This window comes from Myiozetetes cayanensis, unplaced genomic scaffold (genome assembly GCF_022539395.1).
Source record: "Myiozetetes cayanensis isolate MyiCay16 unplaced genomic scaffold, myiCay2020 scf5-8, whole genome shotgun sequence".
Classification (NCBI taxonomy): Eukaryota; Metazoa; Chordata; class Aves; order Passeriformes; family Tyrannidae; genus Myiozetetes; species Myiozetetes cayanensis.
The window spans coordinates 17,945,922-17,973,616 of NW_026087742.1; the positions used below are offsets into that span (position 1 = coordinate 17,945,922).

At 36.7% G+C, this 27,695-nt stretch overlaps 1 protein-coding gene across 3 annotated transcripts in view; it reads left to right on the forward strand.

The window, feature by feature from the left end:
* Nucleotides 1-27,695, forward strand: part of CBLB (Cbl proto-oncogene B) — a 130,389-nt gene that overhangs the window by 11,473 nt on the left and 91,221 nt on the right. The window lies entirely within an intron of this gene.

Here is a 27,695-nt window from a genome sequence, read left to right on the forward strand (position 1 = left end):
CATTGACCCTGCAGGTCAATCAGGAATTGGCTGGATTTATTCCACTGTATGCTCTTACCTGTCACTTTGTGACCTTTAAAACCAAGTGCATTTCCTTCATAAAACATTCATTTAATTGTAATTACTTATTCACGGGGCTTTACAGTATGTAGTTTTTCCTGTGTTAGAGAGAGTGACTTAACTTGGCTTGAGCTTGACCTCCCTACCCCAGTTCTTAAACCTGTAGAAGCCAGGATGGATATTGACTTAGAGCTTTCACAAGTGATGGAATGAAACAAAACAATATTCACATTTTTCAGATATTATGTGGTGATGATAATGTTAGTTTGGTGCTGAGAAGTTGTATCATAAACCTAATGGACTCTTGATTTACAGTGGTTCAGTTTTAAAGGAGTCAGTGTCTGCTTTATCTGTACTCTTGCTGGTAACTGAAGGAGTTTTTAATATTTGATTTTATTACCTAGTATTTTAAAAGTAGTATTTCAGGAAATTCTTTGCAAAATCTACCATCTTATTTTGGGAAGGAGGGAACGCAACAGTGTTGTGGCCATTAGTCTTTGCCATGTTTGGTATAACTTTAAATCTATTCAAGTAAGAGAGATGATGTTCTTTTCTCTTTTTAAAGGAGATGGGGGGAGTGGGAAACAAAGTGAATGGAGGTTTGAATCCCTGTTCTTCTGTCTGCACCTGAGCTCTGAGGCAGGCATGGTTGCAGTAGAGTTTTACAGCTGGTGACAGTGTTGGTAGAAGCAGCGAAATGTCTACATTCTTGTAAATGTCACTGCTGTTATGTTTGATTTATACATATGTTCCTTCCAGATCTTTAGCAATGATTATAGCTGTTCAGTATACTGTGGTAATCTCCTGTGCTTGTTAGGGTGTCTGAAGTTTGCTTAACAACTAAGGAATTTTGTTTTTTTTAAGTAAGTAAAGGCTGTCCAATTGGGAATATAGGTAGAGAAAACGCTCCAAGAGGAGCAAAATACCCTGTGTTTGATCTATTTTAGTGAGAAGTACAGATTTTGATGGATGTTTTTGGTGTTTGAATTCCTAAGTATGTAAAAGAATGTTTTCAATGTAGATGCATTCTTACCAGGACCCCTGGAAGAATTGTTCAGCACAGAGCCTATGGCTTCTTTTTAAAGTATCCCAATTGTTGTATGTACAGAAATCACTGTGTTGCAAAGGAAATAAGAACTTTCTGTGGTGAGGGAAATTTGACAGAAGTGGTTGCGTTATATAAACAGGTTCTATTTTGATTTACCTGTGTTGGATGAAACCCCATCTACTTATGGTTTTGCTTATATTTAGCAATAAATTAAAGCCAGTTTCAGTATCACTTTTTCAGTAGATCTGCTGTTACTGCTTGAATGACAGTGCAGAGCTTGTCTTAGTAATTGTGTTTGGTTGTTGGAGTTGCTTTCTTCTTACCAGTTACCCACTTCATTTTCCTGCATTAGGGTAACAGTGGTGATGTAAGGATGTCTTTTGTGAAGCAGACAGTTTTTGAGGAGGCTACAAGTTGACATATTTACTGTCTTTTTATTTGAGTCATTCTTCTGACATGATTGGAGAGGAGGGATTTTAAAGCAAATCATACTAATGAAGTGCACTGAATCACAATAACTACTTCAGGCTCTCTAAATTTGTATTTCAGAAGGTGACAAATGTGTTATTTTGCCTAACTGATGGAGTTTGAAGCTTGAGGAAAGGAGAGCAATAGAAATATTTTTCCTGTGTTCAAATTTTTAGCTGTGTTTCCTACAGAGTCTGCATTCTTACTGTATGTCAGAATGCTTAAACAAAAAATTGTAGGCATTGTTTTAGCAGCTCATGCCATTCCAAGTTAAAGTCTACATCTTTACGATTTCAGTGCACCCTCTTTCATCTACTGGTGATGTTTAATCTGTATGTGTGGCCTAGTTTAAAGTTGACTGAAGGTATATTTGTTTGCTGAGCTCTATGACTAGGTATCTAAGCAAGATGCAAAGCTGTGTTTCAACATACTTAATCATGCTAATTCTTGGTAACTTAGTAAAAGAAGTCATTAATGTTCTTAGCTTCTTTGCTTCCAGATATGCCAGCATTAACCTAAATAAATTATTTGTTAGCATTATAATCCAATCATAGGAATGATCATTTAAAGATATGTTTTTGAAGATGCTTCTTAAATGAATGTCAAATTGAAGTAGTTCAGTTGGTAGCAGGAGTGTTGGGAAGTAGTTTTAAAAAAAAGGCAAGGCAAATGTTGACACCTGGACAGTTTATGTGGTTTTAGTCTTATGCTTCTGTTTTGGTTTCTGGATAGAAGGGCATCATGGAAAAGAGAAACTGACTGTGTTTGGAAGCATTCTTTATATATATTTGGTATAATTTTAACCTATTAGCATTATTAAATAATATTTTTGCTTCTATAGTGATGGTACATTTAGGAACCAGTGCACATATACATGTGAGTTTATTTGTCTGATGACACCAAAGTTACTCTATTGTGAATAATTTGTCATAGATTTTAGTTCTCAAAGATCCCATGGATGAAACAAGATTATGTGGCAGTCAGATTATGTACAACTAATTATATATAAGAGCCTACACTGTGTTCGTGCTGCTTCTCTGCCTTGTTTCCATATCAGATACACGACTAAGAGTAGTTGGTGCTGTTGTTCTGTACTCTATTTCTTAAGCAGAGAAAGTAGGGTTTGCAGGTTTGTTTATTGTGTTTGAACTGCATCTGTCTTCTGGCTATGATGTCTACTATGAAATTATGTCCTCTCAGTCCTCTTGCTTAATGAAGTAGGAGATGATGGTTCACTAAGTTCTGTAAACTGTACTAGATAAAGGCTGCACAGAAGTTTCGCTATGAACAAGTAATTTTAAGATCTTTTTGTCTCAGATTTTACTTTCTAAAAGGTTATTAACACTGGTTATTCAGACTGGTTCAGGTACATCTAAAAAGGCTTTCTGTGTCTTCAAGGGTTTTGCTTTTTGTGGTTCTCTTTGTTTATTGGGAAGTAAACTAAAGCTGGAAAACATCTTTTCTGTGAAGTCCAAACTTCCTTTCTTCTTGCTGCATTCCAGAATTATGCATCCAGAAAAAGTAAAAACTTTGTAGAATGGCAGTTTTTCAGATAAATGTGTTAGCCAGGTGTAGAAATCAAGCACATAAGTTACAATAATGAGACTAGAGGAGGAATAAAGTGGCAGTGGGGAGATTACATTTGGATTCATTCAAGATGTTGGACGTGGTCTTCAGGGCTAACAGAAGTGCTCCTTAGTAATGGAGACAAGTGGGAGGTTTCCTGTGCTTACCTATAAATCATGTCCTTGGAAGAATACACCTTTTGATGGAATTTATTCATTGACTGTTTTAATGTTGCATGTCTTCTGCTGTATGCAGTTTATTTTGGGAGAGGTGGAAAAGTATAAAACCAGGGTGTATAATTATATTTAACAATATCTTTAATGCTCCTCAGTTTGGCCAAGGAAAGTTGACTGTTTGTTTTTAAGTGGCGTTCCAGAAGTGGAAGGTAAAGAGAAAGAAGGATATTTCTTAAGTGGTGGGTGGTACGTGTATGAAGGTGGCAAGAGGAGAAGAGCTGAGATGGTTTGGGGGCCAGTGTAGAAAAAGATGTGCCTGTAGGGAAAGTCAAGAGTCAAAGCAGTCCTTCAAGGTGATCACAAAACCACTCCTGTTTCTGTACAGAAAGTCTTACTAAATTCTCTTGTGCATCTGGCAATTTGGTGTCATGATTCAAATTGCATATTTCTAAATTGTACATCTTGTTTAGGTGTTTAATTGGTGCAGAATTCTTATACTCTCTTAAGGCTTCTGAGGAAGACTTATCTACAGTTTAGGCAATAGATCAGGTTCTCCTTCGTTACTGTTCATGCTGGTTAATGGGTTTATAGAGTATTCAATTTCTCTTCCTTAAGTCTGCATTGACATATGAGGTTAGTTAAGGTTCTTGAATCAAGTCCATCAAATTACACAGCATTCTTGGTAGAGACCTTTTTACTGCAGAAATTTCTGGTGTGTTCCCTCCTTATCCTGAAAATACAGACTTGATAAGAAGTTAAAACAGTTTGCATCAGAATGGGTGTCAGGTATTCCAGCTGTAATGCAGTAACAGCCATTTGTGTACTTCTGTCCTGTGATAAGTGTAAGGTAGCTTACCCTACTTCTTTCAATTACCTCAGCTTGTACCACAACCTTGCTGTTTTATTTGTAGGAATTTAGGAAGTTTATAACTTAGCTAGCCTCACAACTTGTTTGTGTCTCCAGGCAGAGGAGGTTTTGTTGATTAAAAGAAGGATCAGGAAGAGTAAAGTTTTGATTCAGGATGGATTTATTTGGACAAGTTAAGATTGTTTTGTCTGATGGTTTTCTTGTTTGACAAATAGAATGTACAGATTCACAAAAGGATGTTAGTGGCTCTTTTCAGAGAGCCAGTTTTGGCTATCGGTTGACATCACACAGATAACTTGGTAATTGTCGAATAAAATAACCAAGTTAAGGGCTTCTTGGAATGCTGTGATTTGTTCCATTTTCCTAGCATATTATGTAGTTTTTGGTCTTCAGTAAATTCAGAGCTGAACAGTTAGGCTATACATACCATCCATCTGTTGCTTGACATGATATGTAAACCCCTCTACTTAAACTGTGTCAACACATTTTATAGATAAAGTATATTGACTGTTTAGTCTTCCTGAAGCTAAGGGAAAGAAATCTAGTATTTGGTTTTTTCCCCTCCTGTATTTATCTACCTGTATTTTTAGATGATTCCTTCAATAGATTTTTAGGAAAGGAAGTTGCATTAATCTGCTTGAAAGTCTTCTGGAGTGTTGACTCAGTGTTTAAATTCCTGTGCTGTCCATAGGAAAAAGAGGACACTTCTCTTTCAATGTACAACCTGTATTAAGGTAATAGGGAATGGAACTTGGCTACAATAAATAGCCTCTAATAAAGAGGCTTCTGAGGAAAAGAGAGTAGATGACTGATGAGGTGGTGTTGCATGGGAAGAGGAAATGCAATGAAGTTTTTTTTTAAGCTTTTATGTTATGGTGAGAACTTCTACCCTCCTTTCCCCTCCTTGTTCCTTAGATGTGATATAAAACCAGATGTGAGCCAAACAGCTTTAATAAGCCCCTTGGTGTACCTGACCCACATGAGTCATTGAGCTTCAGTGCAGATTTGGTGAAGCACAAGCCATTTGCTATTTTTGGTTCTAGTCTAAATTAAACAAGGAATGTCACACAAACACACTTTTCAAACAAAGGGACTCTTGTTGCAGAGGGCAGGTGAGAATGCGTGGAGGTTACAAATGATAAGGCGGTATTATGACAGCTTGTTCTCAACATAAATGCAAACAGCCTGTGTGACTGCAGTAGTTCTAAGGCAGTATTTAAATTTTTTGATCTTCACTGCTTGGGGGAGGGTGTTCCTAAATGAGAACAAAGGAAGTAATAGTACCAGAGTTACTTAAAGGCAACAATTTATTCAGATTGCAGAGGAAGACAAGGATTTTAAAACCACAAAAGATCCTAATGAAAAAGTAATGGCTTGTAAATTCTTCTAATTGATTTGGATCCTTCATCTGTATCTAGTTGTGTAGAGGAAAGATATGTGCACTTTGTCTTTTACTTTTTATTGTTATAAAATCAGACAACATTTTCTTTGTTAGTGCACGGTCTCTTTCAAAGATCATCTTACAAATAATGTGGTGTTGACAGTCACATCTCAGAGTTCAGCTGCTTGTGAGGAGATATACACAGTCTGAGATCCTCCTTGTTGCCCTTTTTATAACCGTTTATACCTGTGAAAAGTGTACGTGGTAATGTTGCCAAATTTTAAGGTGCCACAGGGTTTATACCCACTTTGTGCATGTGTGAAAGGTCTCAAAAAGCACAAAGTTAGGGGAATCAGTCCTGCAGGCTTTCCATGTGTTATATATTAACTTCCTTTATGATAAACCTAATGACAGTGCCACTAACTAGGATTATACAGTAGGACTGATGCAATGTCTATACGGGCATGGTTTTCTACATGATTTCATTTCATGTAAAATGAGCTGGGGAAAATAGATGGTTTTCTGAAAAATATTGTGCTCTTGGTCAGAGGGGCCTAGAAATACTCCAGTGCATTTGGCAGTGAGGATAGTAGTACCGTTTCTGCTCTGTAACAGCTTTTTTCACATCCCTTCACTAATACTTGTCTGCATGGTCTCTGTAGGGAACAGCTGTGCGTGTGGAGGCTGGCCATGGTCACCAGCTATAAATAGAGCCATGTCCTTAGGTATGATAAAGCCCAGCTGATCACATCAAGATAGCAACTTCAGGAACTTTTTGAAGAAGAGACAACACTGACTCCTGAATGTACCGTGAGGAAAGGTCCTGTAATGGACCTGAATGGATCTTTAACGATTCACTTTTGAATGTGCGGTTGATTCTTAGAAAATTTGCTCTCTGCTTCTATGTCAGAAGTATTCTATATTCACTGATAAGGTGTTTGTTTTAGAATGTTTTCAACACTAGCCTGTGGGATGGAAGGTACTTACTGTGCAAGAAAAAATGCAGAGAAAGCTTTTAAAAGAAACTATCTGTTTTTTTATGAAATGTATTCCTAAATATATAAGCACATCTAATTTTATTTTCAGTGTATAAAAATAAATTATTTCCTTTCCCTAATCTTCTGTGGCATTGTTTTCCATTAAAAATTAGAGACATGAAAGACTAAAAGTCTGCTTTTATGCTATAAAGAATGAAAAGGAAGTTGGGAATAATCACTTTCAAGTGGTACACTTGCTGTTTAGTCAATAGAAGCTCTTTGAAAGTAAAGTAAAGCCAGTTTATAAAAACAGACGTGCTGTAATGGTAATCCTTTTATCCAAAGAATGCTTGATCAAAAATCAGCCTAGAAGACATGCTCCCTGTGCATCAAAACCTAGTAAAGACTGTTTCACTACCCTGTACAGAGTAAGAAATAACCTTAATCTGAAAAAAGGTGAAGGTTTATGTTATGATTAACACAGCTGAAGCTTGAGTTCAAAACAATAGAGACAGAGTGAGATATTGATGGAGAGGACAACAGATGGAACTGTCCTGTTCCATTGATCAAAGTCTGCTGTGCTAAAGAGTACTTTGATAGTTTCATGGAACTTTTAAAATACTTTGGGATCATTTGACATAGTTTTTCTTCCTGTTCTGTTCCTATTCTGTTCTTTGCTTCAGTATTAATAATGTGAATTTACTTGAGTCATACTAAAAATGACAAAGTTAATATAATTAGTAAGTCTTTTTATCAGTGGCTGCACATTCTCAAGTTAACTTTGTCTTTACAGATTCTACAACAATACTACGCATGCTCTGGAATGAGGCAAAGCTTTAATATGGTTAATTGATATCGGAGGAACAAGGACTTGTAGTTAATAATGTAGGTTTGTGTTGCCTCCATGAAACAGTTTTGCTACTTGTAAGATTATGTTGGCATATTTCATTCTTTTATATTGAAAAATTCCAGATGATTTAATGGCACGTTCTCTTGAGAGCCAATTTAGGCGTATCATTTGCTTGATTTGAAAGAAAATACAATATTTACACAAAAGACTGTGCAATGAATGCAACTATTAAAAAAAATCCAAATAAACAGAACAAGTAGTACACAGAAGGTACCAAGAGTAAACTGTGTCTGAAAAGAAACACTTTTTTTTTTTTTTTAACTCATAACACAAATGGAAAAAGAAGTCAGTAAGTGAACTTATATGAGGGATAAAACTCTCTGAGCAAGCAGCCTGATGACTGTCATCAGTGTCTGTGTAGCTGACTAATACATTTTGAATCTTTGTTTTGCAACCAAGGTATTCATTGTTGAAATATTTTTATATTTGTCTCTAGCATACGATAACACATTGTGTGCTTTCCCTGTCATTTGCTCAGATTTCACATGTTAGAATTAAAGAGCTATCCTGTTTTCTAATGGAAGATTTTCACCATAATCTGTTTATTACCCAGTTCTTAACATTGTTTTAAATGAAATGCATATTGAAGAATGTATTGACTTTATTCCTGCAAATATCCTGGCAGATCAGAAAAATGGTGAAGAAATAATTGTTAGTTCATTTTAGTAATATTTGGTCATAATTATTACTTTTTCTGGTATGATAGGGAAACATAAAAGTAGCAGATGTGTAAGAAACACATTTCTGGGGTATATGATGAAATATTATAATCAATGGTAGCATGTGGATTATTGAGCTAAATTTTATTTCTGTATGGATGAGGTTGATGTGATGTCTCCATAATAGGACTTTGTTTTTTTATTCTTGAATGGTAAAACAGTGGAGATGTAATTTCAGCATAGTATCTGATGTATTGTGTATATCAGGACTCTTGGGAACCTAAACAGCTCACCTGATGAGTTAGTGTTTTACTGTTATTAGCTGGTCTTTGGCAAACTCTTTGACTGTACAGTGGAAGAAAAATTTTGGGGAAAAATAATAAAGTTACATTTTTTTTCCCTACTAGATTGAATTGTGGGAGTGTTCACAAAACATGATCTTGTTTTCCCCTAAGATAAAATGGGAAAACTATATGGCTTTGAGACTTGAAGCAACAGTAAATAGGAAAATGATTCCTGTCTTCTGTACTAAAAATATACATGAAGATTGTTATTTATTGCACAAATCTTACTCAAAAGTTGTCATTAGCAATAGTTAGAGCCTTGCTTTGTTCTCTTCTTCTAGTATCTGTTGACTCACTCATTCGAAGAACTGAAACCTACATACCTAGTGGAAAATCTGGGATCACTCCTTAACTTGTGTAGAAGATTATTCTATAACAAATTCTAGTCTTGATTACGCTATGAATGAAGAAACATTTTAGTAAGATTAATTATTTATTTCTCTGTGTGTGTGCCTGTCAGGCCTTAGTGATATCTTAAAGGCTTTTGCTAACCTCTTTATTTGTCCTGAAAAAAACCCACAAAACCCCCACACACCTTCATTAGCTCTATGTCAGAAATCTTATTTTTTAAGAGAAGTTCATTTGTTAGTTATCATCACTCTTAAAATAGGACATTTTAGGCAATACTGTATTATTTAAGAAATGACTGCATGAGAAAAAATTTGCTTCTCGTTACAAGTTAAAGGGCATTAATGCAAGACAGACAAATGCATTAGCATCTGTTTTCAAACTGTTCCAATGGAAAATGGTCCTCAGCCAACAGAATATTTTGTGAACTCATCTCAGAGTTGTTTCTGAGTCATGAATGTCTGTCATGGGAAGTATGAAATGCAGGATCAGTAATAAAACATCTTGTACCTAAGAACATTTGCTAGAACAATGCTTAATTTTTTTAAAAGCAGTCATTAATTTGTGATACCTTACAGGTGTATATGCAAGAGCAGGCCTTTAATTCTAACTACTCTCTAGTGGAAGAGTGTGTAAAGATGAAGAGAAACACCTTCAGATGTTTTCATGTCAACATTTTAAACAATTTATGGGGCTACAGAGAATTAGTAATAACTGGTAAAAAATGAAATTACTGTGTTACTAGATTACTTTAGGGTTCAATATCAAACTGCTTGAGCACCATTCTTGATTTTGGAGAATACTTAGTTTTGACAGAAGAAAAATAAACAGTTTCTTTAAAGTCAAAGTTGGAACTTTCAGCAAATATGGTCCATAAGCCTTCCATCAGTACACTTAGAGTAGAGCTGTGTAAGTTGTATTTAATACTCTATAAATGTCATGCATGTTTAAGGAAGCTATAATGCAACAAGTAGAGCCTGAAACATTTCAGTTTGTTCAAATATGTAGCCCGTTGTGAAAATTCTGAAGTGGAGAACCTGTGTTCCAGCTATTGTTTGTCATTAAAAGTGATGACAATCTCTGTTAAGAACATCTGCTTGTCTAATATGCCAGCAATAAAGGAGATGTCTATGTTATAACTTAGCTTGGGTTTGTCTCTTTATTTCTACGCATTTGGCTTTAAGATATTAGAAAAAAACCCTGGGGTTTTGGTAACAAAATATTGTTCTAGATTTCAGCTCTGAAACACTAAAATAGGAAAAGCACATATTCAGGTTGCTAGGCCATCCCAGTAATGCCAGGGTCATAATGAAAAGACTGTGTCTGTTTTTTGTTGTTAGAACACCTATGCTTTATTTCTAGTTAGGTTAGTTTTTACTTTTTATCTCAGACATTGTAGGTCACTAAATATCGGTGTTATGCCATTTGATTCACAGTATAGCACTTTCAGGCCTTCCTAGAATTAAGAGTAGTATTTATGGTTACATGCTTTTTGGCTATAGCAGTGGAGGAATGGTGGATAGGAGCACTGATAAAGGCTTGTGTCTGTTCTAACTTCATAGGAATTTTTAATCCACTTCATAACTGCGTCTTACTGACAGCTCATTCCCAGTGGTTAATGCTTCAGTGGTTTTACAACTTAATGATATATACTCTGTACTGCAATTGGGAAAATACAGAAAATGTGGCATAAATATAGACAATTTTTTTTGTCTTGCTGAGAAAGTCATATGTCAGCAGACTGAAATCCTGTCTAGTATTTTTTTTTTTTAATGAGCTTCTTTAGGCTAGCAGACTGGAAGCCTGTATTGTACTATTTTGTTCAGATCTCTGCATATCCTTTTTACTCCTTAATTCATAGCTGTAGCAAATACACAAAGATTCAAAGCAGAAAAAAAAAAAAAGTATGTAGCATCCTGTTCATATGTTTCCTTTTACTGTTAATCCCGATAATTAATGCCCTATGAGGAATGGGGCTCTAATCGCTTGCAGAGCACAGTCATGTAAGAAGACACTGCTCATCTGGGGGGGAGTTCAGGAGGATGGATCAGTGGTGACCCAGTCGGTGCACAGCTGTCCTCCAGTCTGTGTGTATGTGGTTTCATTAACTACACACATATATGACTGACAGGCCCATAATGATTGTCTGAAAGGAACCTTGCCTTATGAAGCTGTGTAAGTGCCATGGAGAGAGTTGCTTGTTTTCTCTCATTTTTCTACTTGTTTGGGGAGGAAGAAAGGAATAGGGGAGGGAAGCTGTTCTGTGAGGTTCATGGATCCCAGCAGTCACTTTGAAATAATCTTTAATGAATCCCAAGGCAGGAAGAGAAATGTCTGAACACCACGTAGTTTTTTAGTGGCTTAGAGGAAATATGAATACAAAATCCTTTTCTAAAGGGCTGAGGGTTTTTCTGAGTTTTGGTTGTGCTGTATGAATTCAGCATTGCTAATGCTAAACTGTAATGGACAACCCAAAAGATACACCTTTTTTTTTGGAATATGGAAATATATTTTTAAATGAAATGAGAATACAGACTGTTGGATTTTTTTTTAAGAATCAGTCTCTTACTGGATGATTTCTGGAAATGCAGTTTGTTACTGGAGTGGATGACTGAAAGGACTTTTGACATGCTTTCTCAAAACCAATAAGCACAACCCACCCAGCTACTGGAAAGGAGATGTCTAGGGAAGTATTAGAGAAATAAATTAGCTTATGTTTACTCAGCATAAAGAAAGCAACAAAAAAAGAGCAAGACCTATCTCTTAGTATCTGTTGTAACATGGTAGAAATGTCGAGTGGCCAAATCCTTCCAATATAATGGAACAGAAGAGTTGTTTCTGTTACAGCACTTTGAGGCTCCTGTTGGGAAGAGAAGACATGTTTTTTTTTTTTAATTTAGCAATTCCTTTGTTTATTTGCACTTAGTTTTCAGGTAATCTTGTACTCCACAGAAAATCTTTCCAAGGCAATCTTTTCCTTGGGTAGTTATTAGTTCACACTTGTTTTAAGCCTGTTAAGGGGTTACCTTGCACTTGATGTGCATAAATGAGCCGGGAAGAGACAGTGAAAAGTAAGTCTTACAGTAAAATCAGCTGGCAGCTGTGAATATGTTTAAGTTGTGGATATCCATGGATATGCAATTTAAGATACTTGTCATATCCTTCTGTACCCTTGTGAAACACCAGTTCCATGAGTGCCAGCCATTTGATGTATTAACAGGAGGCAGAATATTTGTCACTGAAAAATTATTGTATAGGGTAGACTTGCCAAGAGTAGGAAAAAAAAAATGTCTCAAAGGATGTTTCATGTCCTACTTTACTCTGTATGCTTAGGTCTACAAGCTCTAATAACTTTCCTGTGTGGTGGCTTTTTTTGTTCGTTTTTGTTTTTATTTTGTAAAAGCTTAGGTAAGAATCTAGAGTGAAAGGAAATGGAAAGGTAATGCTGATTTTAGTACAGCTACCATGTATTCTATTCCTGGATTTTCACTTTGCTTTGTGTAACAGCAGATGGTTCATCTTTTGTTTCATTACTCTTTTGGGAGTCTGACACTCTATAGTGGATGTGTGCTTTAGTGGAAAAAGAACAACCAAAGTAAGACTTTTTGTAATGGATGAACTCAATTTATTAAACTGTGTTGATGACCTCCACAGTTCTAGCTCTTAAAATTTATTTTTATTTAAAAGCTTAATATTGTGTCTAAATTCTGTCATCAAGGTGTTTTGTTGTTTTGTTTTGGTTTGGTGTTTTTAATTGAAGTGTAAAGGGTAGTTTTAATTCAAAAGGATTGTTCACTGTCACAGGCGCTGTTTTGTGAAATGGCATAATTTTACCATATGCCTTGGGTTTCGTTTGAGATACTATGAATAAGCAGTGTGAGTGCTTTCAAAGAGGCATTCCTGCTGTCCCACATCAACCATGTGGGCTTTCAGTTAAGCTTCCCAGGAAGACAGCAACATATGTGTACACAATGTGTGTATTATATTGGCGCCCACTCACAATGTTAAAGATGTGTCAGCATTTCCAGAATAGTTCCCTATTTTAAGAGCCTTGTTTTAGCCTGCATATGAAAGTTGTCTGCATTGGAACTTTACACACAGCCTCAGCCATCGTAGTTTCCAAGTGTGACTTTTTGCCAGGTGAAAATAAGCTGAATTAAATTAATGTATGCAAATGGAATGGAAGATTTCTTGAGGCGTGGTGGCACGATAGACTTCTTACTTTAACTCTGAAGCAGTACCTTACCATTAAGTGTACTGAAGCTACAGTAGATGCCACTATTTTTGAAGAATTTTAAAGAGGTTTGTAGTAAAAGAAGATGGCCTTGTGCTTGGGATTATGACTGTTGCCTGGGCTAAAAAGTGGTGATGTTTTTCTAATAATCATGTTAGAGCATGAGGAACTTCCCAATTTCACTGAATTTCTTTCAGCTGATTGTGGTTCTATCATTGTAATAGTCTAGAATTAAATGGTGTCTCCCTTATATGTCAAATCAGTCTTTTTTTATATACTGAGAAATTAGGCATATTTTCTTTTATTTAAACTGCGTTCCCCCAAGTTAAAATGTTTTCTTGCTAGAAGCCTTTCTCTAATTGAGAAGCCATCTTGTTTATTAATGTGTGCAGCAGGGTGAACCACGGGGCAGGACACGCTGATTCTGTGGCTCGTGGGTGGCTGTGTAGGAGCCCAGTTAAGACTGGGTTTGTAAACAGACTTCAAACCTTTTGTTTGTGTGCAGAAACAAGAACTTGCTGCTAGAGTTTCAAAAGCTACCTGCCAGAAGGAAAATGTTGTCGTTGTTATAAGCTTGGGATTTACTTGGTGTGCTTAGGTGCGCTGGACAGAAATTTTATTTTGAATGGATATATTTTCAGCCCCATTTGGTTGAATGCCATCTATAGGCCTCCATATAAATGGCAGATGGTTTCATTTGAGCTACAGCAGGGCAACTGGACAAGCCTGCAGTTTGAAGATAAGCAAATCAATGCTCTTCAATTCAACATTTTGAAATCCGAATTGAGAACTGACACCCCTGGAAAGAACTCCTCTGTGCATCCCTGATAGGAGAGGTGTGTGAGCCGGACATTGCTGTAAAAACAGTTCTGTTGTGCTGCTCTGCTTATCATGTTAGGACATCCAGGTAGGTGGTTCCATGTTTCTGCAGTAGTAGATTATTCTTCTAGTTATTGTTTTATATGGAATGAATACTGCTCATGGCTTACTTAAACCTCTTGAGAGGAATTAGATGTGCAGTATATCAGGTAATATGCATAGTGACAGCAAATATGCAATTTGCTGACTTTTTTTTAAGTTTTCTTACCTCCCTTAGGAAACACCAGTAAATATTAATACCTAGTAAATAAAATTAAACAAAAAAAAAAAGTAAAAGAATATTGAATCAACAGCAACTTGGGATTTCCTGTTTCTGTTCTAAACCCCCTGTTAATGCACACCCACCAACCAACCCTAACTCTGTCCAAACTTCAAAGTATCTACTGGAAACACTGACTGCAAAGAACAGCGAGCCCTGATGTTGCAAGAGTTTAGCCTCCTCCACGAGCTGGAGAGCTTAAAACCTGAAGTAAACAGTAGTGTAACCTTTTGTCTCTTTTTGGGAGTGGGTGGAGGTTGGAGTGGGAAGAAAGATCTAGGTGATGACCTGGGCTTGGATGTATCAGGTAGCTAGCAGGGTTCATGGAATGTTAATGTGTTGGGTACACAATCCAACTGCCCTTCTGATTAGATGAATCACTGTAGTCTGAATTCCTTTTAATGTCAGTCCAAGAGAATTGCGTGTCTAAGAAGTCTACAGGTCACTAAGGCATTAAATCTTGTGTAAAGCTCTAATGTAGCATTCAATAAATATGCATAGATGGTCAGCAACTATTTTGTTCTGCAGTAAATAGCTTTGCAGAATGATGATCATAAATGCGCTTGAAAGGTCTCTGTCCTGTTTTCTCCATCTGCAAAATGTGATTGTTTACTTAATTTATTCATGTTTTTAAGTGCATTTGTCTTTTTAGCATCAGACTGCACTGATATCGGATTAAATTCCTGATGCCTATGCTCCTATTTGTATGTTTCCTCTGAATGATCCAAACCAAAGATGGAAGCAACTCAGACAAAATCAAAACTTCTTGTAGGCCTTTTTTTTTTAAGATACCATCTAATACTACTGGAACGGTGATGGGCACATATGCAAGTCTGTGTGTTTGAAAAGATTCTGAAAGTTTGAGAGTAATTTAAATTCCATATAGATTTGATTCTGCTTAATAAAATGTACTTGATAACATTCTGGTTTTGTCTATCTTTCTGGAGTTTTTCACGAAGACCATTCATTTTCTGGATTTAACATTGTGAAATTAATTTTTATTTATAATGGCATATTCCATTCAAGAGTAACTAGACAGGTGATAAAATACACGCCCGTCACGATAACAAAAAAAGGTGTTCAAATAGCCTTGGCTTAGTCATATTTCTTATTTTGCAACTACTTTCATTTCTGTACAAGTCCTACATACCCTGGAGCTCCCAATGTAATAGTTCTGCCTCATTTTCATAATTAGCCTTCCCTCCCCACTGCAGTGTTGCTAAAATGTCCCCAGGGTTCCTTCTTCCAAAAGGCTTGATTCCCCTGTGAATTTAGGATGAATGTATGGCACCCTGGGGAGAAAAAGTATTGTAGTCAGCAAATACAGCTGCCCATGACTGCAGTGTTATAATATAGTTTTACACTGACAGTTGAGATTTTACATACTCTGTAGCTTATAATGGAGAGAACTGGGTAGTAATAATGCTGTCCCATCAAGGACTATTCAAACAATCACATGCATTTAAATAGATACTCTTTCATCTTTAAATAATTAGAGAACATTTCTATTTTGCTAGTCCAGCAAATGTTCACCAGACCTTCACAGAAAGCTTACTTTATTCTTTTTGATGTTGTTAATATTTGAGTGGCAGTTTTATTTATGTAGTACTTTAACTCTTCAAAGTGGTGTTAGAAAGGGTAGTTAGATTTTTATGTTTGGAGAGATTTATTTTTAAACAACCATGCTTTAGTTTTTTAACTTAGATACTTAATTGCACTGGGAGTTTTGCTTTGCTTCACAATTCAATGTGCCCTGTCCAGTATAATTTGTTTGGAGAAATCTGCACATGAACCACTAGATGATAAGTACTAGATGCAGCTTAACTTGTGCTTTCCAAATTAAATAGCAGAAGCCTCTTCTCACTGTTCTGCTCTGAACAAAATATTAATAAGATACTAGCTGCAAATTATTTTGGAATTTTATTTGTGAAATATGTGGCAAAGCAGTACAATTGAGATGAGTATTAAAAGACCAGTTTACTTTGATTTCTCCTTAAGTAAGTGAATTGAATTTGATGCAGTCAGAGTTGATATATGTTCCATTTGGCTTTGTGTTGCTCTTGTTTGTAACAGTCTTAAAAGGTGTTAGATATGGCCAGAGAGGGTTGGAGGATAAAAGCTTGCAGAGGAAGAGTGAAGGAGGGGAAAGATGCACAATGCACACTTGAAGGTGATATCTTTGTGGCCTGTGGCTTTTTGACAGAAACAGTAAGCATGAAATGAGTAGCATTATTCTGTTTTCTGTTATAACATTATGCATTTAGTAGCCGATAATCAATTACTTAGTTTGTATAAAAGCAAGTAACTCCTCAGATTTCCTTCTCTCTGAATCTCCTTTTAGGGATAGAGGCATAGTCATTTAGAATAGTTTTATCAAATTTATAGGCAGAGTTCACAAGGAGAACACACAAAATGCTGTCTGTGTGACTGGACATATCCCCTTGCTATATGTGATATCAGTATTTTGTTCCTGAAAAATCAACATTCCCAGTCAATAGCTCTCTCCAAGGAGTATTTCAACGTGTGTAATTTAATTTGATTGCATTTGGTTTATGGTATCTATTTAATCTAGAATTTGTGAGTAAATTAAAGAGTGACCTATGTTTATGCACCTCTGTTAAGTCAAAGCTTAAGTTGGAGGGTTTGAGTGAAGAATTAAATAATATTTATTAGCTGAATTTTTCATTAGCTAAAATTATTCAAATCTAATTTACCCACCAGTAAAGTTCTAATTTGTCATGTGTTCATTTTAACTTACAGTGACCTAATTAAAGTGCTTTGGTTTCATTTTCTCTGTCCCACACTGTAAGTTTTAAGGGAAATGCTAGACAATGGCTGTCCAGAAATCTGCCCATCTGAACTGCTGACTCTGCTGCTCCTGCCACCATTCCTTCCAAAAACTGTTTGTTGTTAGTGCATCCTTTTGAAAGCCTGTGCATCTTGTTGTTTGCAGGATAAAACATGCTCATTTTTAGGGCAAAGACTACCTCAGTAACATATCTGAAGAATACAGGCATCACAATTTGTCAACACGTAGAGTTTTACTTCTTTGAAAGGTGCTATCATCCCAATATATTTGGATAAGCAAAGTATACTCCATCTGTAATATTGACAGAGAGGTCAAGTTAAGGATTATAGAAGTTGAGCTTTTGCTTTTTCCATATTGGACTGTTTTGAATTGGAGTATGTGGGGAAATCACCCCAGCTGACACAAATATTATAGCAGAGAGATACATTCTACGGTTTCTGATATTACTCATCTCTCTGTTGGAGATGAAATTGCTCTAAATTTTAAAATTTGACTTAGCAAAATAGTTTTCTAGGATTAAGGTTTTTTTGTCAAAGAAACTCCTCTTGTTTAAGTTTTGCATAGTTGTTTTAATAAGCTTATATGAGGAATTAGTTTATGCATGTCAGAGTTACATATGGGTTTTCGTGTCCCAATCTACAGCCTAACAAAAGATGAATGTGTGTGAAGACTTGATTTTAAAAATTATTTTACAATAATTGTTGTGTTGTGTTTCTGAAAGCTGATACAAAATTGTATCTACTAGTGTCCAGCATGTAGACAAGGATTTGGAAGCATTTGATTCCTACCCTCAGCCCCCAGTGCTTTATATATATTACACAAGGGCCTACCTGTTAGTATTATGTGTGAAATAAGTAGAAGGGGGATTTTGATCCTATTCCTGGCTTTTATATGATATTTGTATGGTATTCTTCTTAACACAAAAATGCTTTTAGATTTTTCTTTAGCAAGGAATTGTGGAAATTGAGATACAGGGAAGTGTGAAAATAAGTCTGTAGCTTGTTCTTGGCAGAGTCAGGAATGGTGTCTCCAGATCTTCAGGCTTCTGCTTTGATTTCTGTATTACTGTATCACTGTACCATGCTAAAGATTTTGCTGCTTCCATATTTTTATTAGAAAGTGGAGGATACATAAGTAGATATCTGCCTTAGTTGAACCCCTTTATGATCTAGGGATTTGCTGTAAGATCAGGGTAATCTTTCCTGGAGAAACTCGCACATTAGATGTGGAGTTACTAGGTCGGATTTGCTTTTCATGTGGATAGTCGCCAAGCTGGATTAAAAACTCTTTAGACATTGCCTGGCATGCATATCCACAGTGGATATAATGAATAATAGTAGAACCACAGTGCATCATTAAATTTCCATGAAAAGTTAGATTTTTCTGGTTTTGTTTATTGAACAAGTGAACCTAATCAGTTTTAAGTATTTCTTTTTAACTCTTTGAAAACAGGAGAATAAACTTAGTTTTTGCTACAGCAACTGGAAATAGAATATTTTGGAGTTAGTTATACGATAGTATAGGTAAGATATAGTGTTTTGTAACAGCATGTGTGAAAGGCACCAAGTTGAGCAATAGAGGTCAGTGACTCATTCCTGATTAAACCTATGTTCGTGAATCTGAGTATTCAAAAGTCTGTGGAGAGGGGGTTTCAAAACTAAGTTGAACAGGCCTCAATTATTTTGAGAATGCAGAAATGCTGTTCTCAAAGTGATCTTGCCCTTAGAACAGAAATGGTTCTCCTTGAGTTGACTGTTGGTGTAGTTGCTGTGCCTGCCTGAGCGTAGGGAGTTCTGCAGTATCTTATGTCAGGTGTCTCTATTTTCAGTGGAGAAATGCTCCCAGCTGGACTGCAACTCCTGAACAGATAGTACTCCAGAACGCAGTTGGGGATACACAGAAGGTAGTTTTAATTTCACACAATTTCAGTTCATACAGCTTGGAAATTGGATCTCTTGGGAGTCTTATTCATCTCTAACTCCTTTTTGAGCTGATATTTATTGAGTTACCTTACTGTAATAGAAACTCAGTCTTTATGAAAAAGCAAATGGTTTTAGCATTGAAGAGTCAGCTCTTCAGTTTTACATCTCGACAGAATTGCTGATCTTAGGATTTGTATAACTGAAGTTAGAAGGGACCTCTGGAGATCATCAGGTTCAACCCCTCTGCTCAAACAGGGCTACCTGCAGCCAGTTGTCCAGGGACTGGAGGTGGAGGGGGGAAGGGAAATAATTTATGTTTCTCATAATGTTGGGAGAGGATCCATCTCCTGTCTTTTATTTTGGTTCTTGCAAAGAGCAGTCATAGATATGTATAAATAACTGTCTTAAAATATTATCTACTTTAATGTTGTAGCAGCTAGCATCAAATGATTTTTTTCTGGTTTCAGTTTAACACTTACTGAGTATGTATCACATAGACTCATGTGAGTGAAGTTAACAGGATGCTGTCTATTGATAACAGAGATTTCCTGTCTCTTTCCCCCAGCCTTCCCCTCACCCTCTCCCCCTTTCTTTTTTTTTTTTTTTTCTGAGGGGAGCTTGGGTGTGGGGGTAGGTCTGATGCTGCCTTTGCTGAACTGTGATCCACTACATGTGTTTAATTGATACCAGCTGGGTGACAGTAGCACTGAAAACACAGACTGGGTAAAGCTCATGTTGCCACACAGAGAAATTAAGGTCTTGATTCTAAATGACTGGAGAGGAAACCTCTCAGCAAACTTCAGTTTGGGTAATGTGACTTATGAGAAATGAGTGATGTTGGGACAGAGGAGGAACTTAGTGTGGGAGAAGGTACACTGAAAAAAAAATGCTCCCTGATGATGAGGAAGTGGCTAAGGCAGCTTGATTTCTATTCAGTCTCTAAACTATAAAAATTGTTGAGCTAATATAGTTCCATTTTGAAGGAAAGAAGGCTTCTAGCATGATGCAAGGTTAATCGATCTTGTCTGCTAATTTATATATTTTATACAGAAAGGTATGCACAGTTGAGTTGCAAGGAAACAGATTGTAGATGGAAGACCAAAGCCTTACCAAAATGATGTAAATAGGTAAAAATCAATAATACAATTATCTTTTTTTTTCAGCCATGCAGTAGGTGTAGGCTATTGAGCCTGCTTAGTGTAAAATCAGCCTAAAATCAAAATAAGAAGAGCAGAGCAAGATTTTTAAGATACGGCTACATGGCTTTCTTTCTCCTAGTTTGAAAAGGGAAGAACTGTGGGAGCAACCCATGGTCTAGATGTGTTTCAAGAGACAACATTGTTAATAATATTTAGATGTATGTAAGAAAAGGTAGAGTTACAGAAAGTCTGGTGAAATCCTATGGCATTTCATGTAAGGGTATATCTGAAGGTGGTAGAGCTCTGACTAATAATATTGCCCTGAAGTCCTTCATTGTAAGTGGCCTGTCCATGTTGAAGGTGAATGTGGCCCTTCTAAGGCTGTACTGAAACTCATCAACCATGCAGATGTCTAAGCTGCAGGATTTAGTTATGCTTGGAAGAGCACAATATTAATTTGCTAGACTATAAATATAACACAGTGAGAGACTGACATTTGAAAGCTCAGGATGTATTCTGATGTGTAAGACATGCTTATTTTCTTGAAGAGCTGTTAATGAACTCTAGTCTCAAATTCACGTGTATTTCTACTGGTTTGAAATAACTCAAAAGATATTCTTGACCGGTCCTGTGTCTTTACTCACAGGAGTTTCATTTCTCACATTGTGTTCTGAGGGAAGTACATAATACAAACAGTCATCAGGGGAAGGTGAGTAGTGAGGACTAGTTACCTGAGCTGATCCAGCTGATTATGCCTGCTGACATAAGTGTTTGCAGTCCACTAGATTACAAATAGTGAGGTTTTAGCCTCGGTGACGCAATTTACATGTACGAGTTTGTTAGTGAAATGTGTACTTGTCAGGAAAATACAGAAAAGCTGGCTTTAAATTCAGGCAAACACATACAGATGTAAATTTCTGAGATACTTCTCTTCCACTGTATGTCTTATTTTGTGTTTCTTTTTAATATGGTAAATATTGTAACTCCTTGGGGCTTTAGTCCTCTGAATAATTTTTTTGTATTTGCTACAAGGTGTTCATATTTTTGACCAACATTTTGAGATCTTGTTGTTTGTGTTTAGGCAATTGCCAGATGTGTGTATAGTTAAGTTTTCTGTGTGCATGTACTTCATTATTGTGCCTGATAATGGTAGGGATTGTTTGTTTAGTTGTCTGTCAAATTTATTTTAACACATTTAGAATTTTTAAGCAAATGGATAAACTTGTCTTTGGACAAGTCATATGTGTGCAGGGAGAACTAAGTGTTTTCTAAAGGACAATGTATAATTTTAAATAGGGTTCTTTAGCTATTTGGGTTTGGGTGTTGTAAAAATTAATATAATGCTTCCAGGCCACCTTAAAAGTTGCTTGAAGGCAACATATATAAAGTCTTTCTAGAACTATATAGGAATAAAATATCTTACTTTGTTTTCTATTAAAAAAAGAAAAAAACCAACAGATCATTAGCATAGTTAACATCTCAAATGTAAATGTTCTGTTTATTTTGTTTCATTTCCTTAAAATGCAAGTTTTGAGTCACATTGTGTAACTTTTGCCAATGCAAAGTTCTATTATTTTGAAAAATCATTACTTCCTGAAGCTGCTAATTGAATTCACTTTTATATTCTAATAGTGAAAAATATTTGTGTCTGTGTTCCTTCTTGACAGTGTTACACTTTCTGGTTTTTACTGTGGTATTCAAAGTAAGCTGTTCTGTAGGGTGAAATAACTTTAAAGGCCCTATGATGAAACATAATGTCTTTTTAGCAATCGCATGCGGTTCTAGTTTTAAGGTTTTTTAAACTTGGAGACTTTATGCATGAACTTCAAAACTTTTCATGACTCTTAACACAGCTGTTTTTTTCTTGAAAATTTCTTGTGGTTCAGTAAGTAGAGGATTTTTTTGACACTGCATCTTCCAGAACACTCGTCTGTTTCTAAAATTCAGTAGGTCCTTCAGTGAATTTGCTGTCTGAGCCATACGAGTAATCATCGTGATTGTTTGTAAAGCAGTCTTCTGAAAGGGCTTTCCACATGGGCTGCAGTAAACAGGCCAGTCTTGTAAGCAGGCTATGAGGGAATCCATGCCTTAAAACATAAGGTAAATTAAACCAATGAGGATTGATCTGTCTGTCGATGCTGTCTGCACTCTGGAGCAAGAAGCTGTGGAAGTGGGAGTGCTGAGACTGTGGGAAGGCTATACCTACTCCCTTGGGTAGTTTTGTGTGTCATCCCCATGTCCTCCACAGCATCCTCTCCAAAACTGTTTACCTCAAACTGACATTTACTGAATTTTCACTGTTTATTACACTTTGGCAAACAGTTTGCCATTAATGTTCTGGGCTGTGAAAGGCATACAGTCAGTTTATAAAATCCATAACAGTTATGCCCTTCAGTGTGGACAGAAGGCCAGCTTTCATGAAACTGGAAAGTCTGCTTTGTAGGCTCCAAAGTTATGCCAAACAGCAGCACAGAGCATGTCAGTTCAACAACTTCTGCCGTCAGAGAGCTCAAAGAATGACTGTCCTCCTGCTTTTGCTGAAAATAGTAGGCAGGTTTATACTTCACTGTAACAGCTGTTCATCTCTATGTATAGTGCCAGTAAAAAGAAATATTTTTCATGGTCTGCTTCCTCCCTGTGAGATGTTTGGATGAATTCTGCTAGCACAGCAGTCTGAACTACATTTCAAGTACTGTTGATTAAATCTTGCCTTGACAGGGGCAGCCCCTTACTGAGCTGTTACTGAGTATGTGCTGAGCAGGAGCCCCTCCAGAGTTCCAAACTTCCTCTCCCCTTACAGAACTCCAAGGCAAAAGTCAATGGACTGCAGTGTATGGGAAGGTATTCAGGGTGCTATTGCATTACAGAAGTATTTCACAGGGAGGAATTTTGTAGGTTTCTAACTGTTTTTGAAGAGGTGTTTGAGCTTAAGTTAGTAAAACACTTTTGTAAGACTTATAAGTGATTTTTTTTTAACCCGTTCCAAATGCAGTATAAAACTTTGTGAGCTGTGAAAGTTTGTTTCACTCCCCCTTTTTCTTCCAGAGCAGCTGTCTTGTGTCTGTCAATCTGATTAGTTTTTGTGTTGTGTCTATAAGGAAGTGTTATTGGAATTCCAAGACTGTATCCTGAGTATGATCCAATCAGGATACTTGTGTCCTTGCTTGACTAGCATTTTGTTTTGGGCATCAGTTGAGTCTTTATGTGCACAATCACTTCCAAAAGCAATGCTACTTTGTTTTAAAATTAAGGATGTGTTTTGCTAAATCTAGTGTTTAAAACCAGTATTATTTTCTGGAAAATGAGATACACATAATATGACATGTACTGAGCAATGAATTTTAGAGTACTCAGGCATGACTTTAAGTTGTAACAGTAAATGACAATCAAAGTGAACTGAAGCTTTTTGATATAATTAATTTTCCATATATAAACATTGGTTCTGGTATACCTTGTTCTCAAATTTTTAGCATAAATGAATATGTATATTTTGAGACTTCCACCACTTCTTTCATACAGTGACCTGGGATCTTTACAGGATCAACTAAAATACTGATAGACACTTGCACCTTAAAAAAATAAGCATAAACTTCTTGGTATTGCATTGTTTTTGTTACTAGATTATTGTCAGAGAGTGATACTACTAATCATGCATTTATTCATGGAATTAATGAGTCATATGATTCATTACATAATTATTATTTATGTTGAATTGAGTCAGTAAAGTAAAAAAGGATCACAGAATTGCAGAATGGTTGAGGGTTGTAAGGGACCTCTGGAGCTCATCTGTTCCAACAACCTGCTCAAGCTAGGCCACTTAGAGCCAGTTTTCCAGGACTGTGGTCAGATGGCTTTTGTGTATCTCCAGTGATGGAGACCCTACGACCTCGCTGGGCAACTGGTGCCAGTGTTTGTTCACCCTCACTGGAGAAAAGTGTTTTCTGATGTTGAGGGAGCCTTAGGTGTTTCAGTTTGTAGCAACTGCTTTTGCACCACTGAAAAAAACCCTGTCTCTGTCCTCTTTGCACTCTTCCTTTAGGTATTTTTACATGTTGATGGGATTTCACCTGAGCATTGTCTTCTCCAGGCTAAATAATTTTATTTTTCTGCTGTAAAGTGTTCCAGTTTCTTATCTTTGGGGTCCTTTGCTGGACTTTCTGCAGAAGGTGTGTCTCCCTCTTGTGCTGGGGAGCCCAGAACTGGATGAACTGTTCCAGGTGTGGCCTGATGGTGACACTCCTCGTAATGCATCACAGTGTGCTGTTTCTTTGCTGCAAGAGCTTGTTCCCAGCTTGTGTTCACCCTGATGTCCACCAGCACCTCCTTTTCTACAAGGCTACCTTCCAGCTGTGTGGCCCCCAGCATGTACTGCTGCATGGGGTGGTTTCTCCTCAGGTGTAGGACTTGGCATTTCTACATGTTGGACTACCTGAGGTTCCTGACAGCCATTTTCGAGGTCCCTCTAGATGGGAGAACAACCTTCTGGGGTATCAACCACTTCTGCCAGTTTCTGTGTCATCTGCGGACTTGCATCCTTATTTGAAAGTCTTTAGGGCTCCCTGTTTGTGCAGAGCCTGACAAACAAAGGCCTCAGTTTTCATTGGGACCTCTTTGTACTAAATTAACAGAGCTAATAGCTTCTGCAGAAAACAGTAACCAAGGGTAAGTAGGCTAATAGATGTTCGATTCAATCTGCTAGTGACCAGAACTGGCCAGCAGAAGAAATCCTTTTTACTGAAACTGTTCTAGTAAAGTAGAACTTGTGGATATATAGGAAAGAAATGGAATTGCAAGGTAGTCTGAGATATTTACCAAAATATTCAGACATAGCTTATTATTACCAAAATAGTTTATTCGGGGAACCTTTTGGTCACTAAATAGAGTATATTTTTGTGCTAGGATTCTTAAGGAACACTCCTTTGCTACTCTGTCCCTGCTGAGCTATTTCATGGTAGGTGAAATTTTTTAAAGCATTTAATTTTGATTTAGACTAGACTGTTGTCTAACAAATCTTTTAAGAACCATTTACATTTGTAATAGAGAACTACAACTACTATGTACAGCAGTTTCTATGAGTATTTCTGTCTAGTCAAACAAAAGCATCAGTCAGTTAAAATGAGTATTGTTTTTAAACAACCAAGCAAAGGTTTTTCATCCAGAGAGTGGCTGAGCACTGGTACAGGCTCCCCAGGGAAGTGGTCACAGCATCAAGTGTGTTTGAGGGCAAGAAGCATTTGGGCAACACTTCCAGATACATGGTTTGATTCTTAGGAACGGTTCTGTGCAGGGCCAGAAGTTGGACTCGATGATTCTGATGAATCCCTTCCAAGTCAGCATATTCTGTGGTTCTCTGTGATAAACCAAAGTTGTACTGTTACTTGAGCAGTATGAGTTGCGTCCCCAACTTGAAGCAGATGCACTGTGTGAAAGAGCCAAACGCAGAAGTTGTATCTCTTAAATACAATGGACTACCTTGTCAGGGTTTCTTTAAGATTATACTTATATTTCAAAATATTAGAGGCACTAATATTGAAAAAGGAGAAAAATAAATGACTTTGGTCTGTCTCTATAGGAAGCACACCATCAGTATTCTTACAACCTTATGATTGAAGTTTTAGTAAAGAGGTGGTCTTAAACTCAACACACTCAGGTGACATGCAAGACAATGGCAATAAATTCTTCTTTAGTGTGATGTTCTATCTTTTTGATGATTATAGTCTAGCCAGTAATATAGTTGAAATAATTTTCTATTCTATTCTATTTCTCTTCCAGTTCCACAAATATAGTCCTGCAAAATCTGCTATTGCTCTTTGCTTCATAGGCTCTGTGTCAGAATAACAAGAATTTTTAAGTGTTAGAAGCACTAAAGATATGATATCAAGTGTTTAAACATTAAGAAAAGCAAGGATAGCTTCTTTAGTTGTCCTTATGAATTTGATACAAAAGATATGTCCCACTTCTTTCAAGAGAGGAGACTTCTGTTCTGAGGATCTGCTTCATAAAATGCCTTAGGACTCCTTTTGTATATATGCATTAAGATACAGTTTTCATTTATGTCATATAAGTGCACACTCTAACCTCAGTATTTCCTAATAAAATCAGAATAAATTGGTATTTTTTCTTTTATTTATGCACTGTGTAGTCTCAAACTTCTTTCTGCCTATTTGCCTTATCCATAACTGAATATTAAACTGCTAATTCCTACTCTGGTATTTGTAAAACTGATCACAGTAGTGTCCAAGTGTTTTACAATGGTAGTTTTTATTCAGGGCATTTGCATGAGCATAGCTGATAATGGGGAAATTGAAGGAATAACAGTAAAGTTAAGCACCCATTAATTTCGTATTTCTGATTGAGATGTATCTCAAGGTTTCCACATCAGCATCAGTTCAGTCAGGAATCTGATAGTTGCCAAGAGCTCTGTGAATGCCAAGTGACTTTTAGAGGCAATCCTTTTTGTGTCCTGAAAGAGCAAGAACTCTACTGTGCCTTCACCCTGTAAAGGGTCACTACTGAAACAAGCTTTCTGTTAGTCTTAATTATAGATTGGTGACTTCAGAAGATTGGTTGAGAAGTGCTGTCTTTTCTTGAGCCCTGCCCTAATGGAGGGTGAGTTTTTGTTTTCTGATGTAGGCATGTTAGAAAGGGAAAAACAACCTTAACTTTCAGAAAGCCTCTTTAAAAGTCTTTTTTAACCTAAGTAGAGTACTGTTGTAATCGAAAAAGAGTTGGGCAGGTGCTTCTGGGAGCATCTTTGCCTTTTATTTGGAGATCTTTCAGGAGTACCAGGTAAGGAAGTATGAGAAACAGAAGGTGCTCCAACTGCCAGAAGATCTGAAACATTAGGAATTGTGCAGTATGTTCTGAAATTGGATTGTTGTGTAGTCTGAGGACAGAACTGGATCTTGACTTAGGCTGATTGACTGTGGGAGGCTGTAACATTGTTTGTCATGGTTGTCTTTGCTGTGTCCGTGCACCGTCAGCAACTTCAGTGATTCTGCTGACGGACATCGTGGCTGCTGCTGGTGCTGCTGAGGAGTGGCCTCCTCTGTTTCTCTCCCTTTTCAGGCAGTGCTTTGAAGTTCTGTTTTCCAACTGACTTTTCTCCAACACTGATGTTTGCTTCTGAAAGGAAAACTTCTAGCTGCCTGAACAGTTAAGCTGTTGTCATTGTTTGATACTACTGTCCATGTTTATATGATCATGGACAACTGTTACATATTTATTCTACTGGCATTACTAGCAACTTTATCATGAAGTATTTCATCCTTTACATGCCAAAGGGGAGGATCAATCTGCAAAATTAATAAAAATAGTGTGCCTAAATATGGGCAAGAAAAACTTTTATCTGATATTACTAACAAATGTGGTACATGCTGAGAGAGAATGCTTTCAGTGTTTCAGAGAAGTACATCTTCTCACATGTATCATGACCATTCATTAATAGCTTACTGGCTATCTTGTAAGAAATGTATTTAAAGTATGTTTGTGTAGGAGGTTCTATTTTTGTATGATCTGGGTTTTCATTTGCTAGGCAAAGGAATCTTCAGTTTTCCTCTTCAGTATGTAGTTACTGGTCACAAAACAAATGATTTTAAGCCTATAGAGGAGCAAGTAAAAGATTAGTAATTCTTGAAAATGGTTAGAG